The sequence below is a fragment of the Mastomys coucha genome, unplaced genomic scaffold (assembly GCF_008632895.1).
Source record: "Mastomys coucha isolate ucsf_1 unplaced genomic scaffold, UCSF_Mcou_1 pScaffold14, whole genome shotgun sequence".
Classification (NCBI taxonomy): domain Eukaryota; kingdom Metazoa; phylum Chordata; class Mammalia; order Rodentia; family Muridae; genus Mastomys; species Mastomys coucha.
This window is the reverse complement of record NW_022196896.1, coordinates 1,392,867-1,405,737: the sequence shown is the minus strand read 5'-3', so window position 1 is coordinate 1,405,737 and position 12,871 is coordinate 1,392,867. Positions and strand designations below refer to the sequence as shown.

The 12,871-nt window shown below is 34.6% G+C and overlaps 1 protein-coding gene across 8 annotated transcripts in view; it reads right to left on the bottom strand.

Moving 5' to 3' along the window:
* Lingo2 (leucine rich repeat and Ig domain containing 2) overlaps nt 1-12,871 on the bottom strand; it is a 1,215,328-nt gene that overhangs the window by 708,601 nt on the left and 493,856 nt on the right. For all 8 annotated transcript variants that reach the window (XR_004117723.1, XM_031366384.1, XM_031366385.1 and 5 more), the window contains one exon: nt 2,639-2,718. The gene's annotated coding sequence lies outside the window, so the exon portion shown is untranslated. The remainder of the gene's footprint in view (nt 1-2,638; nt 2,719-12,871) is intronic.

The following is a 12,871-nucleotide window of genomic DNA, read 5'->3' as shown; positions in this document are numbered from 1 at the left end:
ATTAAAATGGAAGTTGTCAGTATAGAAAGGATTTGCATAAGGATTTGATATTTTTAAAACACCTCTTCACAAGTAAATGGAATTTTAATGTTCAAAATAACTTCCAATAATTCCATAAAGTAATAATTTTCATTTCACTTTTAACATGTCAAAATATAATATGCTTGTAAATGTGTGCTATCAAGGCACATGTAAAACAGTGTTTTTGTGTTTTCAGGATCAGAGATAGCTTTCAAGTTTCCATAAATTCAAGCAAGAAGGGGTTCATTCATCCAGATTACTAAAACCCACGATACAGACTGTGAAAGAAGGCTAAGAAATATCCTAAGAAGCAATTACATTAGATAGTGTCTTTGAATAATTTCAAACTTATCACATTTTAAGTGCCATTAAATATTCTTTTCTGATTTGAAGAACTTTTGAACAGACAACTTCTGTAGGGCAAATTAACAGTTTCCTTGATTCTCTTTACATAACTGTCAATTCTATTACTGGATCTATGATAAAATAATGTACAGCATTGTAAGATACGAGCTATATGCCCTGATGTGAAGATTACAGTTAGGGATTGTAAGACTTGAATTTTGTCATTGATGCCTTTATATTTGTTGCAGATAATTCAATACTATTTTTTAATCACAATTTCATGTTTTACTTCTGGACATATATTTATTTTTAAATATTTTCTTACTAGTTCTTTCTTTTCCTTTTTTCCCTCCCTCCTTCCTACATTCCCATTTCCCCTCCTGTCCTTCCTTCTTTTCCTTATTTAGATCTATATTTCTGTTCAGATACACTGTCTTTCCTATGGATCACAACTACTCTTCTATACCGATATGAGTATGTGTGTATGTGTGTTCTCACAATTTGAAGTAGGTAAAACATGTGTATGTAAACCAGCCTTTCCTTAATATTATTACTCATCTGAGATATATGATGTAGGGTGGAAAGAGGTATATCTTTTTGCATAGAATTTTTTTTTTATATAAAGAATTTTCTGTGAGTCCTGTCTTTTGTTATTTGCCAGGAAGAAACTGGTAGGGTCTCATTCACTTGCCTATACTTAAGTTAGATAAAGAACTTTTTTGTTTAAATTTAATTTTATTTTTACTTTTCAGGTTTTTGACACAAGCTCTTACTATTATTGTACTTGCTGATCTTGAACTCACAATACTCTTACCTCAGCTTCTTGAATACTAGGCTTAATTGTATGTACCACCACAATACTCATAACAGATGCTAGCTAATCGTTATGTCCCCACCAATCCTTGTTTCCATATTATTTTCTCTGTGTTTCAGTGTACACATGAAAGCAGGGATGACCAATGCTTCATTCCAACATCAAACAATGGAATATCATAAAAAGAGACAGGACAGCTAGAAATGTGGGCACGAGCTTTGAGGGAAGCCTACCCACACTACACATATACAAAAATACTGAAGAAATTGTTACTAGGTCTTATGACAGAAGAAGCAGAAGTTACAAGCTTTTAAATTTATTTACCCCTCAGGACCCTATACAGCTACTAGAGCATAGACACTCATAAAGGTACAGCTTCAGACAACAAACAAGACATGCAACTTTCTTCTAGATTTGATGGATTTTTGATCAAATTCTTCCCATCCCCTCTCTTGCAACTTCTTGCCTCCTATTCATGTGCTCTCTTGTGCTCTCTCTTTCTCTCTCTCTCTGCCTCTTTCTCTCCCTCTCTTTGTGTGTGTGTGTGTGTGTGTAGGAGAGAGAGAGAGACAGAGAGAGACAGAAAGGGAGAGAGAGAGGGAGAGGGAGAGGGAGAGGGAGAGGGAGAGAGAGAGAGAGAGAGAGAGAGAGAGAGAGAGAGAGAGATAAACCTTACCAAGTCCACTTAGTGCTGCTTTTAGTGCTGCTTCCATGTGCATGGGAATGGGACAATTTATAACTAGTCTTTAAGTATCTGCATGCTTGAAGAGGACTGACTCTCACTCGCCTAGAAATCAATTGCCAATACCCACTCAGATAGTGATTAGACTTCATGAACCATCCCCCATCTGTGCTGTCAGTTTGTTTGTTGCAATTGAAAGTTATGTGCCTGCAGTGACAGCTGACACAAGTTTACATGTGCAATTGTGTCTTCATGTTCAATTCATGTTTCATTTTAGACACTGACTACCTCTGATTCCCATAATCTCCATGTCTCCTTCCTGGGATAAAGGTCTACTAGAGGCATTTAGAGCTGGACACTTTGTAGTCTCTCATTTTCTGTACTTTGACCAATTGTAGAACTCTATATTAATAAGCATCTACTTCAAAAAGAAATGTTTCTGATGATGCTTGGGATTGTCACTAGTCTATGAGTATAGTTAAAGACACTGCCATCAAATTAGGTTATTTAAGTTCAAATTGCCAGATCCAACGCAGTCAGAGGTTAGGTCAGAAGATATGCATGCAAAATACAAAATTAAAAAATAAAAGGAGTCATAAATAACATACAATATTTAATAAAATAATATACATAACTGAAAAATAAAAAAGAATATGCTAATATTTTCATATAGTACATGAAGCAAATATGAACACAATCTAAGTATAGTTTAATAAGTTTTAAAATGCTATTTACCTTCATTCTATAAACACAATAAAAATAAACTCAGTGCTTACCTCATATGTTAAAAATCCATGGAGTAGATTAGAAGCCCCAAGAGCACATGGTGCTGCCTTCCTCTGTCACTTTCCAATTCCTATAAATAAAAGAAAGGTGAAAGAATATTCAGAGTAATACATGCCTTTATGATGATTAACCATAAAATTTTATTATCTCCCCACACTGCCACTTAAAAAGTGCTTCCCAGTATATTGCTGTTATTATGGCTTTTGTTAAGCTGCACTGGAAATTATGACTGTCTAGAACTTCCAAGACATGGAAATCGGGTCCAAATTATAAAGAGGCACAAGGAAATCCCACATTCAATTACATGTCATTTTATGAAGAGAGTATGTTATACTATGAAAACAAAAATTTGTTACCAAAGTGTTTTCTTACTTTTCACAAAATTACTGCATAAATATTTTTCTCCATGAATCAGAGAGCTTTGGCTATTTATGTATTCTTTTACAGTAATTATTTTAACTGGACTTTTTCAAGAGTTTCAATTCATATCCCATAATTTCTCTGTACAAGATTTGTAAGACATGAAAACAATAGTCATCTTTGTGAGACTTAGTTCGCTTTCTAATAGATGCCTAGCCATCTCCTTATCAAAGCAGATAATTCTCATTCCCTTCATTTATAAATTTCCTATAGGAAATTATGGAATGTCAAGTAAGTATAGCAAATATGGTAAATAGAAGACAGCAATCTGCAGTAAGACTCCAGTAATAATTTAAATTTAGATTTTAATTTTCTAAAGGAGCAACCACTTAAAACTACTTGCTAAAAGCAAATTAAAATGATAATGAAGGAGCATGGAGTTTTGCTGTTGTCTAATGTTATTTCTGTGCCCCCACTCACTTAAATACTATTGATAGGGTTGGCAACATCCTCAGTTGGTAAAGTACTTTCTTCATAAATTGTAAGGCCTCAATTCTGATCATGAGGACCCAGGTAAAAGAGAGGCATTGGGGATATCCTATCTGTGTCTTCAGTGCTGGCAGGAAGGAATGGGGAGGCAGTTAAATCCAAGGTATTTGCTGGTTGTGCAGGTATTAGCAAGGTTCTATGAGAGATACTGTCTCAACAATAAGATGAATATCAATAAGGAAAAGACTCAACATCAATCTCTAGCATTCACATGGGTGACTGGATACTGGAGCGATCGTAAGTAAGTCTTAGTAACATTCTTGCTGTACAAGCATGAGGAACTCAGCTTACATGGCCATTTCATCTAAAAACAATATATCCACACAATAATATTTTCCCAACAACAGTCATATTTTCCATGTGACATATCTCAGCACAAAAACTCTGGGTTGCAGTCTGCATGATCCAAAGGACAAAACCTTTAGTTTGTGATCATATTTAAGGATCACAGAACTACATGTGGTATCATACAAATTTAATATCCAACACTGAGATAGGTAAGGCAAGATGCCTGTAAAGTGTGAGGAAAATTGTGATATAGAGTCAAATTTGTCACAAATAAAATTAAATAAAATTTTATATTTGATATCGTTATGGTAGGAGGAATATGTATTAATATCTATAGTATTTATCATACCTTAACTTTTAGTAAGCAATCTTTTTAATTTAGAGGCATTATTGTTTGATGGATTTAAAAATAAATAATAGTAATAAAATAAATAATATACATGCACAGGAAACAATGAGGCTACAAGCATCAGACAAATGGTAAGTTGGCAACCTATAAAATTTAGAAGAGAAAGAAAAAAACTGGATAAAATATGTTTACAAGTTCTAAATAAAACAAAAGCTGTCTGAGGTATGGTTCCTGAGTGTCAATTGAGCATCTCAGCAGATGCTCACTGGGCGTCTTAGGTTTTTCACTGGGCTGACAATGGACTCTAGAAGGAAACCCATTCTGAACTATAATTCCTAAGGGGTAAACTAAAGCTTATAGTGATATTGCATCAGTCTGCATTACAGATAATGTGCAGGATGAGAAGCCCATCCAATAGGCAGTACTTGCTCATATCATACATACATTAGGTCTTTCCACTAAAATGAATTTTTTACATTAATGTATTTATTTTATGTTTGTGAATATACTGTTGCTGTCTTCAGACACACCAGAGGAGGGCATCCAATCCCTTTACAGATGGTTGTGAGCTACCGTGTGGTTGCTGAGAATTGAACACAGGACCTCTGGAAGAGCATTTAGTGCTCTTAACTGCTGGGCCATCTCTCCAGCCCCTAAAATGATTTTAAGAAAAGGTAGAAGGATGCTGGAAATCAAATATGTATACTTTCAGGGAATAAAAATCCAGTTTCATAAGAACTGGTGGGTATAGTTTAACTTTTGGTCTAAGAGCCACCATAAAACTGAATAGAAGTATACCTTTGGAATTCTGACAGAAACAAATAATTCAATTGATATGAGTGTATCAATTGAATGATAGTAGTTAGAAATAAAAAGAAATGGGGATTTAGGAGTCAGAAACTATCTCCAACCCATATATAAAATGAAATATGTACAAATACTGAACATGGTCAAAAAATCATACATGAATTAATTGCTTATATAATAAACTATGGACAGGCCATTTTAGGTATGATCATGCTGTAGTGATTATAATAAATGATGTTAAAGAGGACTTTGAGTGTGATTTTGGGAAGAGATTTGAAGAATTAATAGTTTTAAACTGTAGCCAACTCAGACTTGGTTACTTAAAGCAAAACAACACAAACAAACAAACAAACAAACAAGACTCCTTTTAAGGGGCTAGAATTGTACAGTCGGATTTATACAATCAAAACTACTGTTTTACTTAGTTTTAAAGATAATGTGTAGAGTAATGATTACAGATAAGTAAAATATAACATTAACCAAAATGTAGTAAATGAATCTTTCAGGTTTATGGTAGTTTATTCAAGAATATTTGAAAACAAATGAACAGTAACAACCTTTCTCTCCTTTGAAGGGAAAAACACATACTACATGTTAATGTCTCTAGGTAAAGAGCCTATGGTTATGAATTTTATCTTTATATGTGATTCAGAAGGAAAAATTGAAAATCTTCTCTGAATGAATGATGAACTTTAAAAAGATGGGAAAAAATTTCATAGCAAAAAATCAACTCTTGGCTTTTCTTTTAAAAGGTGACAAATTACCTTGTTATTGACTTTTTTGCTATATTTATATTCTTACACATACACAGACACACAAAGACACACATACACATATATGTATATATTCTAGTGTATGGCATTTCATTTCAGAGATCATTATAGGAAAGAAAGATAAAGGAGGAAGGCTAATAGCATTACAAGGGGCGGTACATTTGACAGAAGAGAAGTTCAATATCTTCTGAGAGAAAAGGTGTAAGCTACAGTTGATGCACTGTACATTGGTGGTGCACCCTACATTGGGGATATATATCCCACTCACTAACAAATGAGTGGTTATATGGCATCACCATCTTCCCCGCTTTTATTTGTTATCTTTTAAGCCACTCAGTAATTTGGAAGAGAGAAATGATGGTCACTATCAAGGTAGGCATGCTCCCCACTGCTTTAAAAACAGTATTCCAAGGACAGTAATACGGCTCAGTGTGTGAATGGGTGAAGACTTCTGACACCAAACCCGATGGCTTGAATTAGCTGTCAGGACTCATATGAAGGAAGCAGAGAACTAACTCCATGAGATTGTCTTCTAAGAAATCTCCACACATGGGCCATGGCATATTACTTACACACATAAAACCAACACACATGAATTCAAAGTAAATAAAATACAAATGAATTAAAACATTATTTAATTTATTCAATAAAAATTAAGTCATAGGGAATATTTGGGATCATCTTACTTTTCTGGAGCACATAAGGTTATACTATAATTGTCTCAAGATGACATATCCTACAATCAACACCATCTCCAGAATATTGTAGGTAATTATCTATGGTAATGAAACTAGTAAGAATAAATAGGAAACTGAATATAATGGTGCTTCACTAGATTTAAAACCTACAATCAGTGCAGCAGACCAGACATAGGTGATTTCATGTCTTATTACAACATTTCACAGTCTTTAAATAGGAGAAAATTCTGAATGAAAGATTTCCATTTCTTGTGCTTGATGCTTTGACCCTTTCTTAAAAGAATGATTATTAATTAATATGCAAGGTAATCTAGTTACCTATTTAATGATAACCTAGAACATTCATAAAATCTAATATTTTAAACAGGTAACATTCACATAATAATAAAATTTTTAATTAATATTATATATCTAGCAAATTGGTGTCATAGAAGCAAAATTTCCTCAGAAGGCAAATTTTCTCACTTATTTTTCATTAAGATTGATAAAAGTGAATATACCATTTCTTCCTTCCTAATACTAGTAGGTCAAACAGCTATGTAATACTCAACTAATACTAAAAAATTAAATAATAAAACTAATTGTAACATATCAACCCAACTATAACTACTTAGCTATAGCAATAGATCAAAAGGAAGATAGAAGAGAGAGAAAAATACATTCATAGTTTTTGATTAAGTTATTTACTAGAAAGTTTAATATTGAAAGCAAACATTTAGTTTCAAAAAGTCCAGTGATGGTACTGATTAATCCTGTCAATAGATTCCCCTAAAAGCACATTGCCAGAAGCCATATTGAAAGAAACTCTTGGACATTTACTATACCCAATTCTACTTTAGTATGAAACTCACACTGCCTGTTCTTAAGTAGAAAAAAGGGAAACCTCAAACAGTCACTTTTTATTCTTCTTTATTTCAAGTTGCCTGGTTTTTAACTGCTTTGTTTGGGGACTCCCAGCTGAGCAATGAGGACTTCACTCCAGATTGCTTTGTAGCACACATTTTCTTTGTTCATGACTTTCTTAGAGATACACCTGCTAAGGATATCTACATTTTTATTTGCTTTAATCTTTCAAAACCCTAGAATGGGATACAATGCACTGGTGTCTTTTTATAAGGTCAATCAAGTTAAAACTTTTTATTCTGCTTAAACTTTTGAAAGTTAAACTTCTACTACAACTATAATGTTTGGCCATTAAGCTACATGTTTTTGTATGGCTATATATATATATAAAGAATATATTTCTACATTATGAATGCTGACACACACACACACACACACACACACACACTTTCAAGCCCTATAGTTACATAATACTTACTGAATAATTTATAAATGCCAAGCCCTCTTCTTAACAAATCTATTTGTCCAGTTAATTCTCAGAACAATCCAAAGATGGTATTTCTTTTTTGTCGCCATAAGCACAGAGAGACACAGCACAACTTCTAACTAAAGTATAGACAGATTTACTGAGCAAATAACAGACCAAGGAGTGAAACAAAACAGTGGTCTCTGTAGCTTAAGTTATTAACAACTGCTTTTTTTCTAACCAAAGGAAACCAGTGATAGCAACCTAATAACTGCACAGCTGATTTCTTTTCCATCTTAACCACAGTTCAACAACAATAAAAATGAAGCCATAAGTGATCAAATAGGCTGATAAAGCAGTTTAGTTAAAACAATGGTGCTGAGCTTTTTTGAAGATATGAGCCATTCTTGCCCAGTCCATTACCAGTGTCAAGTATTATACTAAACCTGTACTAAACCATGTAAAATCGCTTGTTGTATAAGTGACTTAATGAAAGAGGAAACATGAGAGTTAGCATCTTTGCCAGTCTTTCACCTGGGATATAGGTTTTATTCTAATTAACCAAGCAGATCAGGGTAGTTTAGGAATGTTTTTTGGAATGGATTCACACCTTCTGCTCTACACCTACAACAACAGTACCCTGAGCACTATCATCTGTATTCCACTTGTAAGTCCATGTTCATAGCCACTTATGTTTTCTTCTATGTTTGAACCACTTAATAAACTATTTGAATAAAAATTCCTTTTCAGTATAGGAATATTTTTATGTTTTGAAAGAAAATCCCATAATTCCAGATAATTATAAGGATTAGGATAATATGTACTAAACCTTAAGACTCTTTTTGGGGGGCAGGGAGGCACCTCCTAGATTATCAACCATGTCAAGATGAACCTGAGTATCTACCTCCCAGCCACCAGATGTCAGAACCATGTTAAGTCATGGAACATAGCTTGTTCAGTCTGTTCTCTACAGGACTGAGGACCACCAATCCAGGGATGGCACCATGTGCAATGTGATGGGCCTTACATACCAATATTAAAAAAAAAAAGAAAATTCTCGTAGAGGCTCCCTTCTCTCTAGGGACTGTGGCTTCTGTCAGGTTGATGTAAACTAGCCAAAACACAAGTTGTGTGGTCCTAATAAGTGGTCGAAACCAGAAACATGATTTTCCCATGAATAAAGGTGTCTTGAACCATGGCAGAGTGACACTGCTGTTTTATAGACCCAGGGTAACTGGAGAGAAGCACAAGGCTGTTTCACGATGCATTTTGGATGCCAATCTCAGGATTCTCAACTTGGTGATTGTGAACAAAATGAGAGAAAGATAGTCCTGAAATGACAGATACTACTGTATCTCAGTTGCTGGGTCCCAAAAGATATAGCAGAATCGGGAAGCTTTTCAGTCTCTCTAAAGTTTATGACATCTGCCAACATGTCAGAACATCCTTAAACAAGAAGGTAAAAAACCCAGCACCAAAACACAAGATTCAATACCATGTGTCTTAGTCAGGGTTTCTATTCCTGCACAAACATCATGACCAAGAAGCAAGTTGGGGAGGAAAGGGTTAATTTGGCTTACTTCCACATTGCTCTTCATCACCAAAGGAAGTCAGGACTGGAACTCAAGCAGGTCAGGAAGCAGGAGCTGAGGCAGAGGCCATGGAGGGATGTTCTAGTTACTGGCTTGCTTCTCCTGGCTTGCTCAGCCTGCTCTCTTATAGAACGCAAGACTTCCAGCCCAGGGATGGCACCACCCATAAGGGGCCCTACCCCCTTGATCACTAATTGAGAAAATGCCCCACAGCTGGACCTCATGGAGGCACTTCCCCAACTGAAGCTCCTTTCTGTGATAACTCCAGCCTGTGTCAAGTTGACACACAAAACTAGCCAGTACACCATGTTACTCCGTGTTTGTGTCCTGCAACACAAACACCCACTGTTTGCTTGGAATAAACAGTGTACTAAGAGAAATAAGGAGGAACTGCAGAATACGCTAAGCTTTTGTCTAAGAGAATGAACGAAACCAAAGAATATGATAGGAACAGTTTGCCAAGACTTATAAGCTGTCCTCACTGAATCTTATAAGATGAAATCTGCTGAAAAAATAATTCAAGTGTAAAAAATATGTCATTAGATCTTGAATCTACAAATCAATCAATCGATCAATCAATCAATCAATCAATCAAGTGGATAAAAAATATTTTAGTCCAAAAATTCCAACTCAGAAACCAGTGCCCGTGTTTGGGGATGGTTTTCCTTTCTGACCTCCCAGATATGTCCTTGAACTCATCCATGTGTTTCCATATTCACTGTTGTGCCAACTCCAAGCAACCGGGTATGTTTTGGTTTACTTGTGTAGTCTAGTTGTGTTTTATTCTTACCTTTCACATCCATTTTCTGTATCCAAGACATAAAATGTTACTGTAAAATACTGACTGGGTCTTACTGCTACATAATTGACTTCCCTTTGTCTTTTGGATATCAAGTGCATTCCTTTTAGCACTACAAACCAAAAAGCAGTGTTAATCCAGTCACAGGTGATTTTAGCTCCATTTGTGCTGAAAATGCTACCTTAAATTTAAGGTCCTGACTAGGAATGTTGTTTGTTAAAACTATCTTTACTCAACCCCTTCCCTGGTCATTTCCAAATCTCTCTAGGTTTCATTTTAAATGCCACTTCTAATAAATGCATACTTCCTTCTATTTGGGAATGTCTTAATATTTTACTATGTCTTATTGAAGTTTCCTCCCAAGTATTTCACAGAACAATGTGATTTTGAGCAGAGAATTTGCATCTAGTCTTATTGAATTTGAATTCTGAGCATGTTATCAGCTACTCTGAATGGCTTTGGGGAAATTTCTAATGATTAGTGTATCCTAACTTCTCTATTCATAAAAACATATCATATTGCTTACCTAAAGAGATGGGTGAGAATAATAAATGAGTTAGTACATTAGGTACTTGGAATATATTACATCCCCAATAAATATGAAATCCATTATTTGTGACATGATATTGCCCTAAATAAATATTAGATAACATTTATTTGTTCCTCTTAACATGTCATGTGAGGTGAGCCCCACCATATTTCCTGGTTACCAAAAATGTGTTATTAAGGAAATATACCAGCAATTATTTAATGCATAGGTTGACTAAATATAAGTCCACCTATAAATAGAATTAAAAAGATTTTCAAGGAGAATATAATATGTACCATATATTTTAGGAAAAGTAGGTGTTTAAGACATATAAGTTCACATAATAATTAAAATTTGATTGCACTGTTTTGAAGGTTCACTGGGCATAAAGAAACTCTTGATACTGTATCCCTGCAACTCTGTCAATTAAAACAAAAATGACAAAATTTCCTGGCCAGTTTCATGTTATCTTGCATTATTGATATGTTCAAAAATTTTTGCCTTTAAAAACTTTGATGACTTTCAGGAAAAATTGATTTAATGTTTCTGAGTTTTATGAAAGCCCTTTACTATTCTCAAAGTTAACATAAAGTTTCCTTGGGGTAAATTTACTCGGAGAACTCTTCAAAACCTCAGCTCCCACCAACTCACCTTCTATTGTTCTGATTTCCCTGAAATACTCTTTTAAAAGATGTGGTCTTTTACTTCACTATCAGTTTAGTGGATGACTTTAAGAAACACACTATTCCCTCTATTTAATGACCCAATGTGTATGTGACTCTTGTATGAAGAATTATATTAGAGACCTATGGTTCACAAGATTTAATTTTAAATATTCTATTGAGATATGATTAACATGTAAAAGTTTGTATATTTAAGGAGCAAAACTGCATTGGTTTGAATGAGGAAGGTTCGCAACAGGTTCATACACTTGAACACTTGGTATACAGATGGTGGCACTTTGTGGGGAAGTTATAGAAACTTTAGGAGTTGGAACATTGCTGGAGGAAGTGTGCCACTGTGCTAAGGGCAGGTGATGAGAATTGAGAGCATTATCCAGCTTCCAATCTGCTGTGTGTTAAAGTTAAAGGTGTGTCTTGCTCTGGGCACGTGCAGCCATCCCTCCTCTGCCATCCCCTAACATTATGGACCTTTCCTTTGGAACCATAAGCCAAAATAAACTTTTCTCTATTGATTTTGATATGATATTTTATCACAGAAGCAGAGAACTAACCAAAAAACCAAACATTTTGGTATACAAATGTGAAAAAAATCAATATACCACATATAAACATATATTAACTGCAACTGATAATAATTCCTGGCCTTAAAACCTTTTATTTCAATTTATATTTGCAGAAAAAAAGGCGAAAAGAAATTCTGCACAATAAAGATTATGGGTTGCTTTGTTTTTGTTTCTTTAGGGATATATTCATTTGATTCCTCATGATTTTAACATTTTATTTGTATTTATCTTAATAAAATGAATACATTATATACTATTGCTTTTATATATGTCTATATCATACGATAGTTAATTTGAGCTAATTAGTATTGACTATGCTTTACATATTTACGATGTTTTGGTAAGAATACCTTACTCTCAGTGATTTTTGAGAAAGCAATGCACTGTTATTAACTGTAGGTATGCTACTGTGTATTGTGTCACATTTACCTACTACTTCTATTCAGATGGAATCTTTTTTTCTTCACCAACATTCCCACAATGCTCTCCTTCCCTAAATTTCTGATGAAAACAACATGAGGTTGTTGGTAACCAAGATGTCCACCATATCTTCTAACCTTCTAGCATTGGTAACCAGCATCCCCACAATGCTCTTCCCACCCCAAGTTTGTTAGAACTGAAATGTATCTTTCCAAACCTGATTTATTTCTTTAAGCTTAATGTTATTCATGTTCAGCTATATTGTGGGAAATGACAGTGGCAGGATTCTGCTTCTCTTTTCCTTTACTTTCTTTTTCCATGACTCCCTCTCCCTATTTTACTTACAAGGTAGGCAGGGTCTCATGCATTTCAGCTTTCCTTGCAAATGATTTCTACCTCAGAACCATCTTCCAAATGTTGAGATTAGAAGCATGGAGCATTGGTCTTTTCTCTAATTCCTTCACTGGGGACCCTGCACTCAGTTCGATGGATGGCTGTGAGCCT